Source organism: Bombus pyrosoma, linkage group LG15 (assembly GCF_014825855.1).
Source record: "Bombus pyrosoma isolate SC7728 linkage group LG15, ASM1482585v1, whole genome shotgun sequence".
Classification (NCBI taxonomy): domain Eukaryota; kingdom Metazoa; phylum Arthropoda; class Insecta; order Hymenoptera; family Apidae; genus Bombus; species Bombus pyrosoma.
Window position 1 is genome coordinate 3,245,561 of NC_057784.1, and position 16,942 is coordinate 3,262,502.

The window sequence follows — 16,942 nt, forward strand, 5'->3', positions numbered from 1 at the left end:
CCTTGTCCCGTTCTTTTTGTTTTTCTTTTTTTCTTCTTTAAGGTCATCTACGATCAACTCGCAGCTTTCCAATGGAAGATCGCTTGATCCTTGGAGGCTGAAATTTCATCCCACGCGAATTTTCTTTCCATATTATTCAGCGCCGTCGTGTTGCTTCGTTTTTATTTCACGTAATGCGGGCGAAGCTCGATGAAAATATGAAACTATCGGTATACTCGATGATTTCTCGTCTCTGCATCGTAGCAAAGATTTTCCGAAAGTCTATCGGATTCTCGTTGTCGATCGCGAGGAAAGCGATACTGCGATGTGAAATATTGGAGGCCCGCGGCAGGGTTAAAATTCAACCTTGAACTTTGCACAGAACAATCAAACTTGTTGCATGTTATGAGACACTATGAGTCTTTAACGCTGAAACTATCGATCTTTCGCTCAACCATACGCTGCACATAGCTAATTAGAATGAAAGCGGTATTCTTGCTCGGGAGAATTCTTACGATCGATTGAAATTCAATGAATCGTCGTTGCTCGATTCGGACAACGTCCGCTTCCCCCTTTGTCGCGTACAGTGCAACTTAGCTTAACAAAAAAATGTCATAACCGAGCCGACAACAGGTATGGCGAAAGGGCAAGCGTGAGGTTACGAGAGTAAGGCGTTATCTGTATTTTGCGATCGGCGGCGACGTTGCTCCATTTTCTCCGACCACTCTGATTGATTTCGTAACGCATTCAGCAACGCTAGCGGAAGAGCAACGTTTTTTCCCGACGTTTGAAATTTTATCGTCCGATAACGTCTCGGCCAGGTTGGTCGACCGGGCAAGTCCGGATATTTGACGGAAGACGATTTATTTTCGGATCGCGCAAAGTGAACGCGAAAGCGGTTCTCCGGTCGATGAAGTAACGGCGAGGAGGAAGACTGCGTGGGAGTCGATCCGTAAACCAGTTTCTTGTTTTAACGCGTACGTACGCCGAGGAGAGAGAAGAAGAAAAAAAAAAAAGAACGGGGTTTCGAGTCCGAGTTCTCGGTGTTGTTGTCTCATTAGCATCCTCGGAACAGCTGATCGTCGGAGAATCGTCGATCGCTTTCGGATCGATTGTCTTCCACGGAAACTGTATGGTCACCGCGAAGGCGGATATCGGTGTGTAGGCGACACGTAGCTTCGGTACAACGCAATTCCACGGCCACGGATTCCCGTATTCCCGCATGCACGCCGAATGTAACAAGATCCGACGCAAATAAAAGTCCAACATGGCAGAGCTACCGCAACGCTCGAGTCACGCGAATGCAGTGATATATAAAGCCGAGTCTTGGAAGTTTTAACCCCTTCGAGTTGATTCTTGCGTCAACGACGAATGCTGTTGGTTGAAATGGAAAGGAACGACCCTCGCCGAACGAGGGTCCGATGCACGTTTGGTATATTTTGGGAGAAAAGCGATTTTTACGTGGTTCAATGAGCTTCGATACAGTCAGCGTGCTTGTTGCGTTCAACGTTGCATCGCCTTCTGACGAAATACATACGTATCTGCAACCTGTGTGTACTAAAACGATCGATAACGACGGTGCAACCATACTGTACCGATAATTACCAACTTGGACGAAAATTTACTACGGAGCTTTCGGTATGGCTAATCATTCTCGAGAGGAATGAAACGATATCTACGTTAAAAAAAGCGGGTAATTGTTAAATAAACGTATTTTTCTTCGACGCACACTACGTCAAAAAGATTCGGCGACTCGAGTAACAAGTTGACTCGTTAACAGGTTAACGACACTAAGCGAACGTACATAGATCGTACGATGTAATCGAACAATGTCTTAAGCTTCGGACAAATAGGAGAGAATCTTTGCAGGCACGCGTGATTCCCCTATTCCTTCAACGTTGTATCAAAGTTCTTTCGCGACGATGCCGAAGATCTGTCTGTACTTGTCAAAACAAATGCCAAAGGATCGAGCCACGAACATGGAAGAACCGCGGCGGATTTAAAGCAAGATCGGTAAGAATTACGTAGCAAGAATGGACACGGTCGTTGAATCTCTCCGGTCGAAGAAGACGAAAGCTAGCGGTTCGTCGAGCGTTTATCGCAACGGAATTGACTGCTGGTCGATCGTCGACGCAACGACACGCTGGACACGGCAGACACTGTGAGCTGGTGGACACGATGCGCGTCGAATGACGTTATCACCGCCGAAATAGCGTATCGATAAGGTCGTCTCTCGGACGCGTGGCCAATGACGCGCACGTCTGTTCTCGATAGAATTCCATTAATCTGGCTTACGACGATCGTTCGGCATGCGTCGGTTGCCGGGACGCGCCGGCTGGGGCGTCTTTATTCCCGGTGTAATTAATTCGAGCCCGGGCCTGACGAAATAATGCAATCTTATCGAGCCGGCGGACACGTGAGTACTTGTTAGTTGCTGTCAGATAACGCGTATTTTGGCGGCTACAGATAAGCGGCTCATTTCGATTTCAGGAAAAACGACCCGACGAAAACATGCGCTCGAGAGTCGTTTTTCGTCTGTTATCTCAGAATCGATATGTATTATTTATTGTTAGACCGCGTGCATTTTCACATGCATATTGATAGGTTTCTGCGTGTAGAGACGCGCAGAATGCGCCTGATATATTTCACGAAAAAGATCTGAGTTTATATACGCGGGTGTCATTGGTTTTTCCGCTTCTTAATTACAAGATTAAAGTCGCATGCATCCACCGAGCGTCCATAATTAGCGACCAGAGTGAGAGTAATCGTGGTGAAAACTGGTATTGGTTTAGGAAAGGGTACTACAGTGAGAAGAATATGAATTTGCATAAATATTCGTAATCTGTTTATTAATTTCTTTATTTGTCCCAAGTACGGCAATGAGTTAGCGTCGGTGTGCGAAAGCTTGTGCCGTGGAAAGATATTGTACAGAAGAAGATGCAACTTCGATAAAAAATAAAAGAGACGTGTTCCGTAAGTTTCACAAGATTTTCGATAAGATTCCTACAATTAGAAATGTCAATTTAGTTATCGCATATTTAACAATCGTATCGTAATATTTTCTACCAGGTATACGTGTTTATACCCAGCTACGATAAGGAACAAAGTAATCGATTATCAAAAATCAGACTTTTTCTTTTCCCCCCGTAAACTTGCAATTAAATTACACAGAGAGAAACAAGTATCCGGACGCTTTAACTTACTATAAATACGGTGCATATCAACGGAAGAATAGACAGTTTCAGCAAGATTATCGATAAGCCGAACTTTTAACTGATTCGAGAATGTCTTCCGTCCGTAATCTACGATCGCTATCGTTTCGTGCGAAAAAGAAGTTGCTCGAAACGAGAGATAACGTAAGTTCGTAGCTAAATCGTATCTGCGTGTTTTTTTAACGTGTCATTGACACGCGAAATGCATCGGCAGCAGGCAAATAAGTCGTCGTTATGCTGGCGCGTTGCATGCCGATTGTTCTCGCCAAAATAATAGCGTTATCGATAAACCGGGAGAAAACAAACAACGAAATCTACGGTCGTATCTACGTTGCACGCAGCACGGCGGAAAATGATAATGCAACGACGCGGCGCGTGCAGCCCGAAGAAAATCGACGAACGAAACGTCCTGTGCACGGTCCACATAGATCGGATCTACGAATCGACGCGATACAGCGACGATTAGCGAAATCGATGTTACAACATCGCACGATAACGTCCAGACCATACGTCCAGAACGCGACGTTCCGTTAGATTGCGAATAAAGATTTTCTGCTTCTCAGTGGGTCGCGCGCAGTAGGAATTTCGTTCTTTTTTTTTTCTTTATCAAAAAATACACGCACACGAAAAATATATTGCCTTTATCGGCATCGTTGGCGACGTAATCGAAGCGTCGATGCGATTACGATGTACGTGCCAGAGTTATCGAAATGGTTGTGCGAAACAAAAGAAAACAGAAGTCGCTACTGTAACGTACTGTGGCCTGAGCTCTATTAGGATCCTCATGGAATATATAATAAATTGAAGGAATAAAGTGCGAAGAATTTAGAAATTGCGCAAGTCCCATCCTCGAGACCACTTTTACGCAACAATTTCTGCCTGCAGACGTATTTGTATTTTCCAGTCAAACAGTGCAACTATATATAAACAAACCTTTTTATGAACTATTGCAATTATCGATTGAAACGTAGGTAATATTGATGAACTAGCAAGCTACCATCTATTCGCACAATCCAGCGCTTCATTTTATAAATTCTTGTTGCAGACAACTCGATTTGTCATTTTTCCCCAACTTTTTCACAAATTCGTTCTACGTGTTTCGAGTCGATATCCTCCGTACGTGTGCAATTTTTAAAAGACCTACAAACGTCCTGATATTTATAAACAAGAATGCACTCTTCTTCCAGACAGACGCTCGATCGTTAGTGTATTGTTTTCCTGTAGCTGTCGAAAGTAACTTTTGCAAATTCTTTCTACGTACGGTAAAGCTCCATTTATCCGACAAGACGCGGTGTCGGATAACTGGATCAGTCGGATAAAAGGAATCCCGATGTTTCTCTCTTCGTTCGCTATTTGTCATTCGTATAGTTGCAGTTAATTTCCATGTAACAGGATTTTGCCAAGCCGAAATTCGCGAACGCCAAGGCGCGTAAACTTCGATTCGTAAGCGTGGCCTCAAGTCGGGATAATAAGAGTCGGGGAACGTAAATTCGGTAAATTGGGCATTGTGAGGAGATCGGTTCGACTAAATGAATTTCTATCGTACGTAGATCCAATATCCTGTACGAGTAAGTTACGTTATGAGATCAGCAAGTGTCCTAATATCTGCGAATTGCATCTATCGAACGCGGAACGAAAGTTGGTCGTCCGAAAAGAAGCTGGCGAGCACGATCCGAACAATTTTATATTTTTCTGTTTCAGAGGGAAGTTGGCAATTTGGTGGCGCGTATGAAAGCGAGATCGAATCTCGCGGAAGGATCGATGGAGCGCCGATGTTGAAAGATCGCGGCACGCCGAAATGCAAGAGTGACGGGAAAGCAGCGGCGGAGGCGCAGCTCGCAGATTTTGGACCACCCTGTAGCGGAGAAGTGAGGTAGGTTAGTGAATCGACGGGTGTTATCTGGATGCACGGAACGTGCAGACGGCCAGTACGGAACAACATGTCCGAGTCAGCGAAACAGAGACACTTTAAGCAAAGCTGGCGAATCAGCTTGGCGGGCGGCACTTAAAGCGCACTTTCCACGCACGAGGTGCAGTTTCCTCCGGCGTGCACGCGATACCGAGTTCAACGACGGCGGCTCCTCGACGGCCCTAAACGGCCCATTTTCGTAGAAACTAGAGACGGTGAATCGTCGACCGGTTAAGCCACCGAATAAAAGTGTGTTGCAGCCGGGGCGCGTGTGTTGGAAACGTTAAGATCGCGAAACGGCTGAGCGCGTCTAGACGCTGACGATCCTCGAGCTGACTCGTAGGAAACGTTCCCTCCACGCGTATATTCGACTTCACGGATTTTCGACCACGCGCGCATCGCCTTTCCTTCTTATTCCCTTTTTTCCTTTCTCTTCCTCTTTCTTTCTTCCCTTCCTTTATTCTCGGCTGGTTGGCCGTCCTTTTCTTATTTTAAGGCAACGTGATAACGATGGACGGTGCATCTTTGACGCGAACAACCGGCTCGATATCGAACTCGGTGAAAATTATCGGATGCCAGATAACCCTTTTTACCAGCTAGCTCTTATCGTTTATCGGATGGTACTTAAAGTGCGATAGCCATCCGAGTGCAGTTTTCGTAGTGTGCGCGGCGACCGGGAAATTTTGTCTCTGGCGGGCGAGTACCGATTAGTGAAATCGTTCCTTATATTTTAAGTACGTTGTTTTCACAGTCGAGCCGTTCGGGAGTGAATAACCTGTAACAATAGTTTCGGTGGACGCGCGTGCAAGCGAAGGAACGCGGCAAGTGGCGACCGATAAAGCCGTATCCGACGCATAAATCAACCTTTACATTGAAAACAATAAATTTCTGTGAATCGAGGCAACGAAAACAAGTCGCCGGCAGGAAGGAATCTGAGAAACCGTGGCGCGATGCGCTCGTCTTCGGTGTCCACTCGTTAAACGTACGGTAGCACGAGTATCGATCGATGGGGGATTATTTTTATCGCGATCCAGTGAATTCCACGAGTTTTCGTCGAGCGTGTGCGGACGTCGAGCGGAAAACGAAGACGGGTCCCGACAATACCTGCCTCGAGTCGTTGCAACCTATCAAGCGACAGGCCGTTGAATAACGCGAAAACGTGGAATTTTACGCGAACTGGGTCGGTTCTGTTTCGGCCTGCGATCAGCCAGAAGCTCGCAGCTGTGCATACAACCGGAATCAAGTGAGTACAACTTTGCTATTGCATCGAGCACGCGATATCCCGCGTTTACGACCAAGTTTCTCCGCGGCAAACGAGAACTACGGTTGAAAATGGACAGCCTTGCGTATGCGAGGATCACTTTTCAAATTTATCGCACGTACGAAACAACGAAAGAACTTTGTACTTATAATATCGTCCGAAACTATAAGCACCGTATAATAAGTATATCATGACACGTAATAGGATTCGCGCGTTGTCGCGTCTTATGTCGTTAGGAACCATTGAAAGAGTAACCAAATGAACGACGTCTACATGCTTACCTTGGTTCGCAAGGTGATCATTTCCAAGTCATCTTCTGTAAGGATAATCGCATGGCGAATATGAGAACACAATATTCGTTATATGTCACGGACAATAATCCATAAGACGAACGTGACTTCGTACGAATCATTCTCGTTGTACTCGCGTGTACGATCAATTTCTGAAACGCGTACAAGTCCTACGTATTCCTTTTCTACGTAGTCCAATCGAATACACGGGATTCGCTCGATATAAAAATAAAAAAGAAAAAAAAGAGACCATTTTGTCCGTACAGCGGACTAAAGGCTGGACGATATTGGACGATGCCATTGGTTTTGGCAATTGGGAATAACAAAGTGCGAGCCGACGTGTTGGTTAACGGAGTATTTATGGCCTTAGCCACTGTTTCTCCGAAACGGTGCTTCATGACTCGCGTTTAAAACTGCTGACGATCTCAGCACGCCTGTTTCATAAGCCGCGCGTATTCGAATTTACAGAGGCGAGAAACATTCGAGACGAAGATAACGAAGCGCGTTCCGATGCACGCTGAAAAAAGACGATAGCCAGATAAAGTTGCACCGACGCGTCGGCGAATTCGATTTTACGCGTCAAGATTCGTCGCGTGTAGTCGCGTTCGCTTATTATCGGCGAGTATTGACTCACCTGACCGTCGCGGCTGAGTCAGAGTTGCGGATTGTCATGCGATGCATCGTCGATCGCCGCTCGAAACCGCGTTGAATGAACGCGATCCTACGCTGTGTTGGTATATTTTTGTCGATATTCGCGCGTACATCGACGAATGGCCCGGTTCGAAACCATTCAGCCATGCCCGATTCCGTTCGCGTCTGGCGTGTACGGTGCACACGCGTGCACGCGCGAGTTGCTACGCGTTGGGATAGGTCGTCGTGTTCGCTGGGACAGAGGGCGCTTTGTTCCAAGAGTGCCTGGAGCGCGTAATCACCACGCCGGTCCACTCTTCCACGTTCCTGCCATACGCACGTTTATGTCTTTCTCTGTACACGGCCATTCGTCCCATCGTTCGCAAGACCAGACCTATCGGCAATTTTTTCTTCCACCGCGAGATTCGTTCCGTGCCCCCTTTGGGATCTTTGGATTTAGAGGAGCAGACAAACGACTTTCACGCGAGTTTCAACAATCGATTAGATTACGTAGGGAAATGTATGCACGGGCGTGCGGCGTACTCGCGATTAGATACAGCAACAGCTATAGACGTTAGAATATTTGTCGATACATACTACACATTCAATGTTTCTCAATGACTTTATTTTCTACTTGTTTTACGAATGCGTTACCTCGCTCGGCTCGTTTGTGCCTTGTGATTCGATCGAATCAGAGGATCTTCGCAATTTTCTATCTTTATAAATAATAGTTAAAGAAGCAAAGTACTTCTGAACAAAAGTATTCTTCCTACCGGGTATTAGCGCTGTTCTCGAGTATTGTGACATTTGTGAAATTGAATTTCCTTCGAAAGGACATTGTTGTCTATATATGGAGGATGATCAACTCCGAATCGATAATAAAATTGGCAGATTCGATGCAGGTCTACCTAATCGGAAAAGTGACTCGAAATCGATCGGTAGCTTATGATAAACGATACTCGATAAATCATTTGCATTATTAAAGTTTCCCGACAAATGTAACGTATGGACGTTGTAATATTTACGGCGATTCATTAGGTCTCGTACGTTTAAACGTACTATACGATCATCGCACATCTGGTAACGAGCGCTATTTAGCCGTTGTGCGCGCGTTGCTCTTTCTTCTGCAACGCAGTGTAACGACACTGGAGGGAAAAAATCCGCGTCTTGTTCGAAACTTGTCACCATGCCGTTGCGCAACCACCGTCGGAATCGAAGAACTATTCGGCCTGCCATGGACGGTAGCGGCGATTGTTCGCGAAAACAGATTGTTCTTCTGACCCCGTATCCGAACGCTAGTTGGCGCAAATAATCGAGAGGGTCGCGGTTCGTGAATCAGCCGGTAGCGCGCACAATATACGAATACAGAGAGTGCGGGCCATTGAAAGGCAGCGAGGCAAACGAGAGAAGAAGAGGGTGAAACTAAAAAGGATAAAAAGAGGAGGAGGTGAAACGGGAGGATTGGGAGGGGAGAAGAGAGCGAAAGAGGAGGAAACGGGAACGTGAACGCGAACGAGAGTGAGAGCTCGGAGCAGCCGTATTTTCGGGTGACCGTGGCCCTGCCCTCGGCACTGGATCGTTTGTGTGCCACTCGGTGCATTCTACCGACACACAGCCAGGAACAAGCCCGCGTGCGTGCAAGTACGATGCACCACACCGTTGCATTTATATTTGGCTGGGAGGGCGTAGTGGGTTCGGTGGTTTGAAACGTGCGCTCGCGTTTATATCCGTGCGTGTCTGTCCGCGTCTGCGTGACCACGTTATACACACAGACATACGTCCATGAACGTGCATACGCTGCTTTTTGCATGCGCGCACCAGAAGAAAGAGAGAGAGAGAGAGAAGGAGAGAGAAAGAGAGGTAGAGAGAGAGAGAGAGAGAGAGAGAGAGAGATAGATGGAGAGGGTCAGTGGTTTCGTCGGTTTTATTATTCGGCACTGTACGCCAACTTAACCTAGGTCAGTGTGGTAAAAAAGCTACACGTTCGGCGAGTTCGCAGTACGGGCGGAGTGCATCAAAGCGAGAAGGGGCAACGGGAGAAAAAGAAGGAAGCGACGCGACGTGTGTGCGTGCTTCGTACTGTTGCCAGCGTAAGCGCCCTCGTACTTATGCACGCTCGCGACAAATAATCGTGCGCGACACATCCGCTGCCGAACCGGCCTGTTCGATGCAGCTCGAACGCTCGCTTCTACGTTTTTCGCTCTCCATTACATTTTTCGTAATCTAATCTCTTCATTTTAAGTCATAGATACGGTTCTTGTAATCGTATCTGAAAGTGTTTTCACGTTCGCAATGAAATCGTTGTTCACTTCGTTGCGATGTAATTGGCAAAGAAAAAAAAAAAAAAAAAGGAAAGAAAAAATGCAGAGGACAGAGAAAATAACAAAGCACAAAGGGGAAAAGACGAACGATTCGCGAGATTCGCGATAGCGTGAGACAATGTTCCGTTCCATATCTTCTCTGCTTACGTACAAACGTGCAAAATACACGTTTACTGCAAACATTACGTATACACACGTATATATTTCGCATCGGGAAAAATTACTCGCGCTCCTCTCCATTTTTTATTCTACGACGATCTACGTTACGCTAAGAGGAGGATTCAAGAAAAGCAGAGAGGTGGAGGTGGTGCGAAACGAAGGTTGAACGGTCGATCGAGAGTGGCAAAGTGCCGAAAGATCGAAAGCGCGGAGTGGTGGTAGGAGGAAAAGCGTGAGAGGGAAAGAAAGCCGGGGGGGACGAGGAAAAAGGGTGAGAGAAGGACGGTAGAAAAGGGGTGGAAGCGGGAGTTGCAAGGACCACGAGCATAGATGGGGTCGGTAGTTTCGCCAGTTAGCCGGGTTTAAAACAGCTGCCAAATTTCCCTCTCGGCCGGGAGAGTGAGAGTGACCCATCGAGAGCGAGTGTGTTCCACATCGTGTTTCGCAGCGATACAAGCCGGCGCAGCCGGCTGCACATGCACATGCACATGCACCAGCATACGAACACGTAGCCACGAGCATGCACATGCACCGATGCAGGCGGTCGAGCTATTTGTGCGCATCCATGCGCGCGCTCCTACACGAGCGTCTGTGTGTATGCACTGTACTATACCCAACTATGTAGGTGTATGAACGAACGCGTAGCACCCATCCGTGAGTAAGTACGCCGTTGCACGTGTGCAACCTACATGTAACCGTGCAAATGGCGTACACACACGAAAAAGCACGTGGCAAGTTTCGAACGCGTTCACGGGAACATCGACTAAACGAACAAAGTATGAGTGAGTATCCGAACATTGGGTACGAGGGTGTGTACGCTCGTCCGTGTTCGCTTCGTACGTCGCTGGTTACAAACTCGAATACATGCGCACGGACGACGCGACGCTTCGCAGGCGTCTCGGTGTCTGCATGCATATCAGATGCATCCACTGCACGCCGATTCGAGACTAGACTACGCTTACCGAAAGACGTAACTCGTGAGGATTGTTAGAATTTTCCGTAGAGGTTTTTGATGTATTCTCCGTTCTGCGCTGGGATGTGCTTCGATCGTAAGTCGCCGTAGCTAGATCGTAAATAAATTTTGGAATTAGGAAACTTGTCAAACTGACGGGTTTCAGGATCGCTGGTTCTGTGATTAGGGAAACCGCGGCGTATCCTACGTACCTAGACGTATCCGAGATATTTGACGTTAATGTTTATAGGAATAGAACTACGATTATATGCGTATCTATCTATTTTGGGTGAATGGAAGGCGCGGAGCTCGGAAGAATGATTCATTGGCTATACCAATGTCGTGTAAATATTCCTTTGTCGTGGGAACCTTCTCGAAGCTGGCGAAATAATTCAATCGTTATTAAACTACGCATGTTTGTACAAATTCATATTTTTATTAACACGAGTAAACAGAGATAGTATCTGAGTCGAGGTTTTTCGCGCCCTTTAAACGTCATAACGAATACGCAACATTGAATATTACGTATATCGTTGAATGTTACGCGCCTTGTGTATATTTTCCCATATTTAGCGTTTCCACAAATTCGTAAAGATGCACGCTCTACTATATCGTAACGAGAAAACTGTGTTTCGTCGATCGTAGACTTTTACAACGAAAGGATATCTGTACAACATCAGTCATTTTAGTAAAAAAAAAAAAAAAAAAAAAAAAAAAAAAAAAAAAAAAAAAAAAAAAAAAAACTGACTGACACTGATCAGCTTCTGTACTCTTCGTATCGTTTTATTTATAATCCTCTATGTATAGTAATATTTAGTAGACGCATACTACAGGTACTACAGGTAGTTGCAATCTCAAAGCATCGAGAAACAGCGAAACACTGTTTGATCGAGGAAAGCCAAAGTCTTTAATGCATAGGATCAAGCAGATAGGCTGCAACAAGACGATGCGCGAGACTTCGCTATTTTATGCACTCGTATAATATTTCCTCTTTATTTCCCTTCATTGATCTAATTGTCCGTGACCGGTAGGACTCTCGTGTCATAATCGATCGACAAGACGAAGACAGCTTGCAAATTCGTCCGTCTCTCGCTTTTCCACCCAAACTCCGTCCGAAGAGTTCATTTTTCCTTAGCGAAACACTAACTTGATCCTTTCGATTGATCTGCAGCGGACAGCGTGTCAAAGTAACGTAGAATCTAACAGCAACGATTTGGAGTAGAATTATTTCCTTGTCATTAAGATTCCTCGCGTTCTCGCTATCAAATGCAAAGAATACACACTTTGAATTTCTTCCAGGAAATAAATATCGATCATGGCGTTTACATGTAATTACAGCTAAGACGTGAAATTTATACTTCCATTGTATATATTATCCGTCTCGTGCTGTGTTCTCAGCGAGTTGAACAATAGGCGACGGAAAGGTACCACGAAACATTTTCAATCGAAACTACGTTCACGAGAAAGATGCGTTTAACTGTACAGCCTATATTGAATGTTTATTGGTGTTCTACAATTAACGAATTTCCTCGATCTGCAGAAAGAATCGTCGTCGACGACATACACGAATCTAGAATTTTTCTGAAAAACTGAAAAGTCCCTTCACTTGTTAAACGAAGCGTGAAATCAAGCATCAGAATTCGAGCAGAATGTGACAGATCGAAGCGGAATAAAGATACGTAATACGATATACGTCAACTATGTACCTAATATGTATAACCAGCTATGGAATAGTACGTACACGTAGCATCGATATCGGCCGTGTATGTGGTGAATGTCGTGAATAAGTGGCTCGATACTCCTTGTGTCGTGGCTGAAAGATTCGTCGGTTCCGTAAGTAGAGCGGAACGTCGTAGGCCACGCAATACTTTCGGCGCACCTGTCGAACGACATTCGGAAGCGTCGTGTTCACGGATGCAAAAGTTGAGAGTCGCTGCGGTTTGCTATACACGTTCGACGGAAAGTAGAGAAGCCCGAAATGCACGGACACTGGCAGTTTCTGGGACTAGAGCAACAAGTAGTAACCGCGTTTATATCGGCGCCGTTGGCTACGTAGTGGATGCACAGTAGGTATTAGTATATATGTAGGTGCATATATAACGTAACCGAATATATAGGTCGACTGGAACGCGACGGCAGCTGACGCAGCAGCGGCAGAGCCGCAGCCAGTTTAAAGCGCAGTCAGTTACCCCCGAAAATTTTCCAAGTCGTACAAAGTGGGGGGTAGTCCGTTGACTAGCGGCAAACCACCTCCGAAATACATAGAACCTAGCATGTACCCGTGGCCGTTCTCTCTCTCTCTCTCTCTTTCTCTTATATACCTTGCTCTATCTACATATGCTACTGTCGATCGAGTCCAATGTCGCGCAGCAACAGTTTGCCAGCAGCACGCGCAAAAATCCTGGCGAAAATTTTTACCGGTGGCGCTTTATGTTGGCCGTAGCCGGTGCATTCGATTCGCTCTCGCGTAGAAATTACACCGCCACCGGGACCTTCTATATAGCCGTTCAGTTTCTATTATACCGTTCAATTTGTTCCGTTTTGCGAGCGTAGGCACCGCGCACGCTTGATTATCGATAAATCGATTAAACATCGACGTTCAACATCGACTCGCGTTATCGAAAATATTCAACAAAATTATCATTGGCTCGATTACCATAAAGGCGTGATTACAATAGAGACAGAGAGAATTACACGAGCGAACGTAACTAAAATCGGCAGGGGAATAAAATGCCTCGTTGCAAACTGGTCAAAGCTAAAATCAGGTTCATGTTGCATTGAATTTCCAGTGAATTAAGCGCGCCGAAGGCCGTCTCTCTTTCTCACTCTCTCTCTCTCTCTCTCATACACACACATACACACTCTCTCTCTCTCTCTCTCTCTCTCGATCTCTTTTTCTCTCTCTCCGTGCTCTTCGATAATTTTCGGGAAATTAGCCGTTAATAACGACGAAACGCGGTTAACCGAGTCTTTTCGCGAACAAGCCCGACGATTAAGCGCGTTATTCGATTAAACGTCAATTAAATACGTTCGCGTACCGGTGTTCGGGGGTGTAGCGGATAGAACGACGCCGATCAAACCGTTGGAACTAGCGTGTTTCATTATCGTGATACACGTATCGTCGATACGCGGTTCATCCGGTTTCCAAGAAACGACGAAAATCATTGCGAGCGTCCGTCCGGTCGTTGACTTTATTTGTACCTGTGCCAAGCGGCGACCGACGTCGCCGGCACCTACTACTACGATATGTAGATGCCACGCTGTACATATGTACGCGCGGCTCGTACCTCGCGCAACAAGTAGGTATCGCCAAAATATGGCCAGACGACCGGCGGAAGAGCGAACGCGAGAGACGAGAGAGGAAACGATGTTTCCCCGTTCTCCGAGCTTTTCCTATTCCTCTCGCGATTCGGCAGATTCTGGATTTTCAACGGCGTGTAACGCTGCATAGACTGCGCCAGACCTTTAACCTTAAACCCTAAAATTTCTGAGGGCTGGAACTATCGAGCCTTTGGTAGGAAAACGGTGCAGGTTGAAATCTACGAGATGAACCTACGTGAGATGCGAAATAAAATGTATTTTACTTTTGAAACACGGTTGTCGTTTTTCGTCCTCCTTAAGATACAATGGCGAACGAAAGAAAGTTTACAGGATAAAAGGCATAAATTTTACGACAAGTTAAACGGTAAATTAACTTTAATAACAAAGCGATAATTTTGCAAAACGGATTTGTATTTAATAAGAGCAACGAGTAAATGTATTTTCCTCGAACGACTTACTTTCCCGGACTATAGCCTCCATCGTACGTCTGTCTTTAACCCGAAAAGAACACCAATCGTGGTGTTGCCAAGTGCTAGCAGAGTGGAAAATTAACTTAATTCCTAGACGTATGACCGGGTGCGCGCACGAGTATACCGAGAAAGTTTGCCGAGTTATCAGTGCATAGAATCGTTGGCGCCGCTCCAACTAATTACAAATTAGTTACAAAGCTTGCCGAGATTCGACTTTATCGATTCGTAATGACGCGTTTAACCTCATCGGTCCGATATATAGGGGATCGATCCGCGTCTCGCCTTTGCACAGAGTAGATCTGCCTGTGTCTCTCTTGGCCGCTTTCTCTCGCTCTGTTTGCCCTTGCACCTACCGAGGAATTATGGCAAACCTTTCCACTCGCATTCCTCGCGAATCGCAGCTAGGATTCGACGATTTCCACTCTCACGATCTTCTACACGATTTGAATGCAGCGAACGTTCCTGCCAACGTTTGCGTACCGAGACTGTTAAAATTACGTTTCAACAATTTCGATCTCGATCTCCAGCATTTCGATTTTATTCGCCAGGGTTAAGGTTTCCTTCTAACTTCGACGAATGTCCCGTGCAACGTTAAGCGAACGTTTAAAACGGTCGCAAGCAAGGTTTGAGAGCGTTCCAGCGGCTCGCGGGAGAAAGGCGATGATTCGTTGGCTATCCATTGCTTATCCACGCAGGAGTAACACCGCGTGCAAGTACTACTTACGTAATACCAATTACAGAGGCTACGACACTTACGGATAAACATCGGTTCGTCACCGGCGTTTGTGCATGCGTTACGGCGTCGGTGTCAGAGCAGAGCCGAGCTCGCATTTATCATCGCTTCGAGAACCCTTTGGCGCCCCTCGCGACTACGGATCTTTACGTAAATACATATCTTTATCGATACAATTAAAAAGACGGAGCAGCTAGCGTATAAGAGCTCGCCTTATCCGCTAAACGTAATAGTAAATGTATGAAAAACTGCGGTCTAGGGATAACGCGTGGCTGAAACAAGACCTATAAACGAAATTTAACAGCTGGGCGACGTAAAGAAGATCTTTGTTCTGTATCTACGTTCGAAGTTTTCTTTTTCTCTTTTCTTCTTTTTATCAAAAGATATTCATGAGCATAGGTGTACGTATCTGTAATTATACCATACAGGAACCGTGTCTAATTAGACCACGAAATTGTGAAACCTGGATAAAGGTTGCTTCCGTAGAACCGTTCATTTTTCATTCGAGGATGAATAAGAAAGAAGTAACTGGAAAGAACAAGTGAGAGTCTCAGCTTGTAACTTATCAACTCGCTAACATCGTTTTAATTACTAAATTATAGTGGAAGAGGGATGCGCTCGTATCTAAGTTACAGTAACAACCGTGACGCCACTTTGCCCTGACGTCATACGATCGGCTTCGACGAAATTCACGACTATCGCGTTTCCAAGCGCGTTACGAATCGCGAGGCGCACGTTTCGTTGCCTCGTTACGATAATACGTATCGCCGGCTAATGAAACGAATTACGTAATTTGCATAATCGATACAATTATCGCGAAATTAATTTAAGTAATTGCCGACGTGGAAATTTCTGCTCGCGAGCAAAGTTAATGGGCCAGCATCGGGATGCATCCTGCAAACGATTGCTGTTTTCGTTGCCGATGTAAACGCGAAAATCCAACGTTTGTTCTAATTGAATTAATACATCGGTGCATTGTAAATTGCATGAAACTTCACGGTATTGCGAAACGCGTGAAAAAACGCGTCTTCGAACTCCGCGCTTCTTCTCGGTGAACGAGTCGCGCGAAGCGGTGTAAAACGGAATTTACACCGAGGATACCGAAGATCGGCTTAGGTTAGGTACACGGTTGCAGCGTGAATGCAACCGGCTCGTTCGCGTCGCGCTGACGAATGCCGCAGTCGGCGTCGTCTCCGACGGGCCGGATAACTCTCGCGTCGTTGGCGTCGACAACGTGACGCGTGACGTCGAGCGTAGAGCGCGAACGTGGCGATAAGCAGAGATACGGTCAAGGCCGGCTTGCATACCGGTCTGTCTGTCCGTTCTCTTTCCTGCACCGCACCGGCTCGACACCGGAATTAACGCGCGCGACCGTACACGCTCGATACCACGTCACGCTTCGATCTGGACGACGAGGACGATGAACACCACGAAGATTACAACGATCGTGTCAATGACGAGCAACAGACGTTCGACGAGACGACGGACTAGAGGGAGTCTTGGATGCTGTAGAGCGGCGTGTAAGGCCATGAAACGTCTGAAAACTGCGATGAACTGTATACTCTAAACTGTACATACACGCGATAATGCCGGTAGATATTTTTCGACGACTAGTTTAACATTTTTCCAAAAATTCATATTTTTGCCATAGTATTTTCAAAGTCACGACAGACGAACACTGGCTACAAAATGTATTTGCACACCG

The 16,942-nt window shown here is 46.1% G+C and overlaps 1 protein-coding gene across 1 annotated transcript in view; it reads left to right on the plus strand.

Annotated features, from left to right (window-relative positions):
* The window catches only part of LOC122575706 (mushroom body large-type Kenyon cell-specific protein 1), a 130,452-nt gene that overhangs the window by 22,541 nt on the left and 90,969 nt on the right, over nucleotides 1–16,942 (plus strand). The window contains exon 2 of the mRNA XM_043745029.1: nucleotides 4,893–5,064. The gene's annotated coding sequence lies outside the window, so the exon portion shown is untranslated. The remainder of the gene's footprint in view (nucleotides 1–4,892; nucleotides 5,065–16,942) is intronic.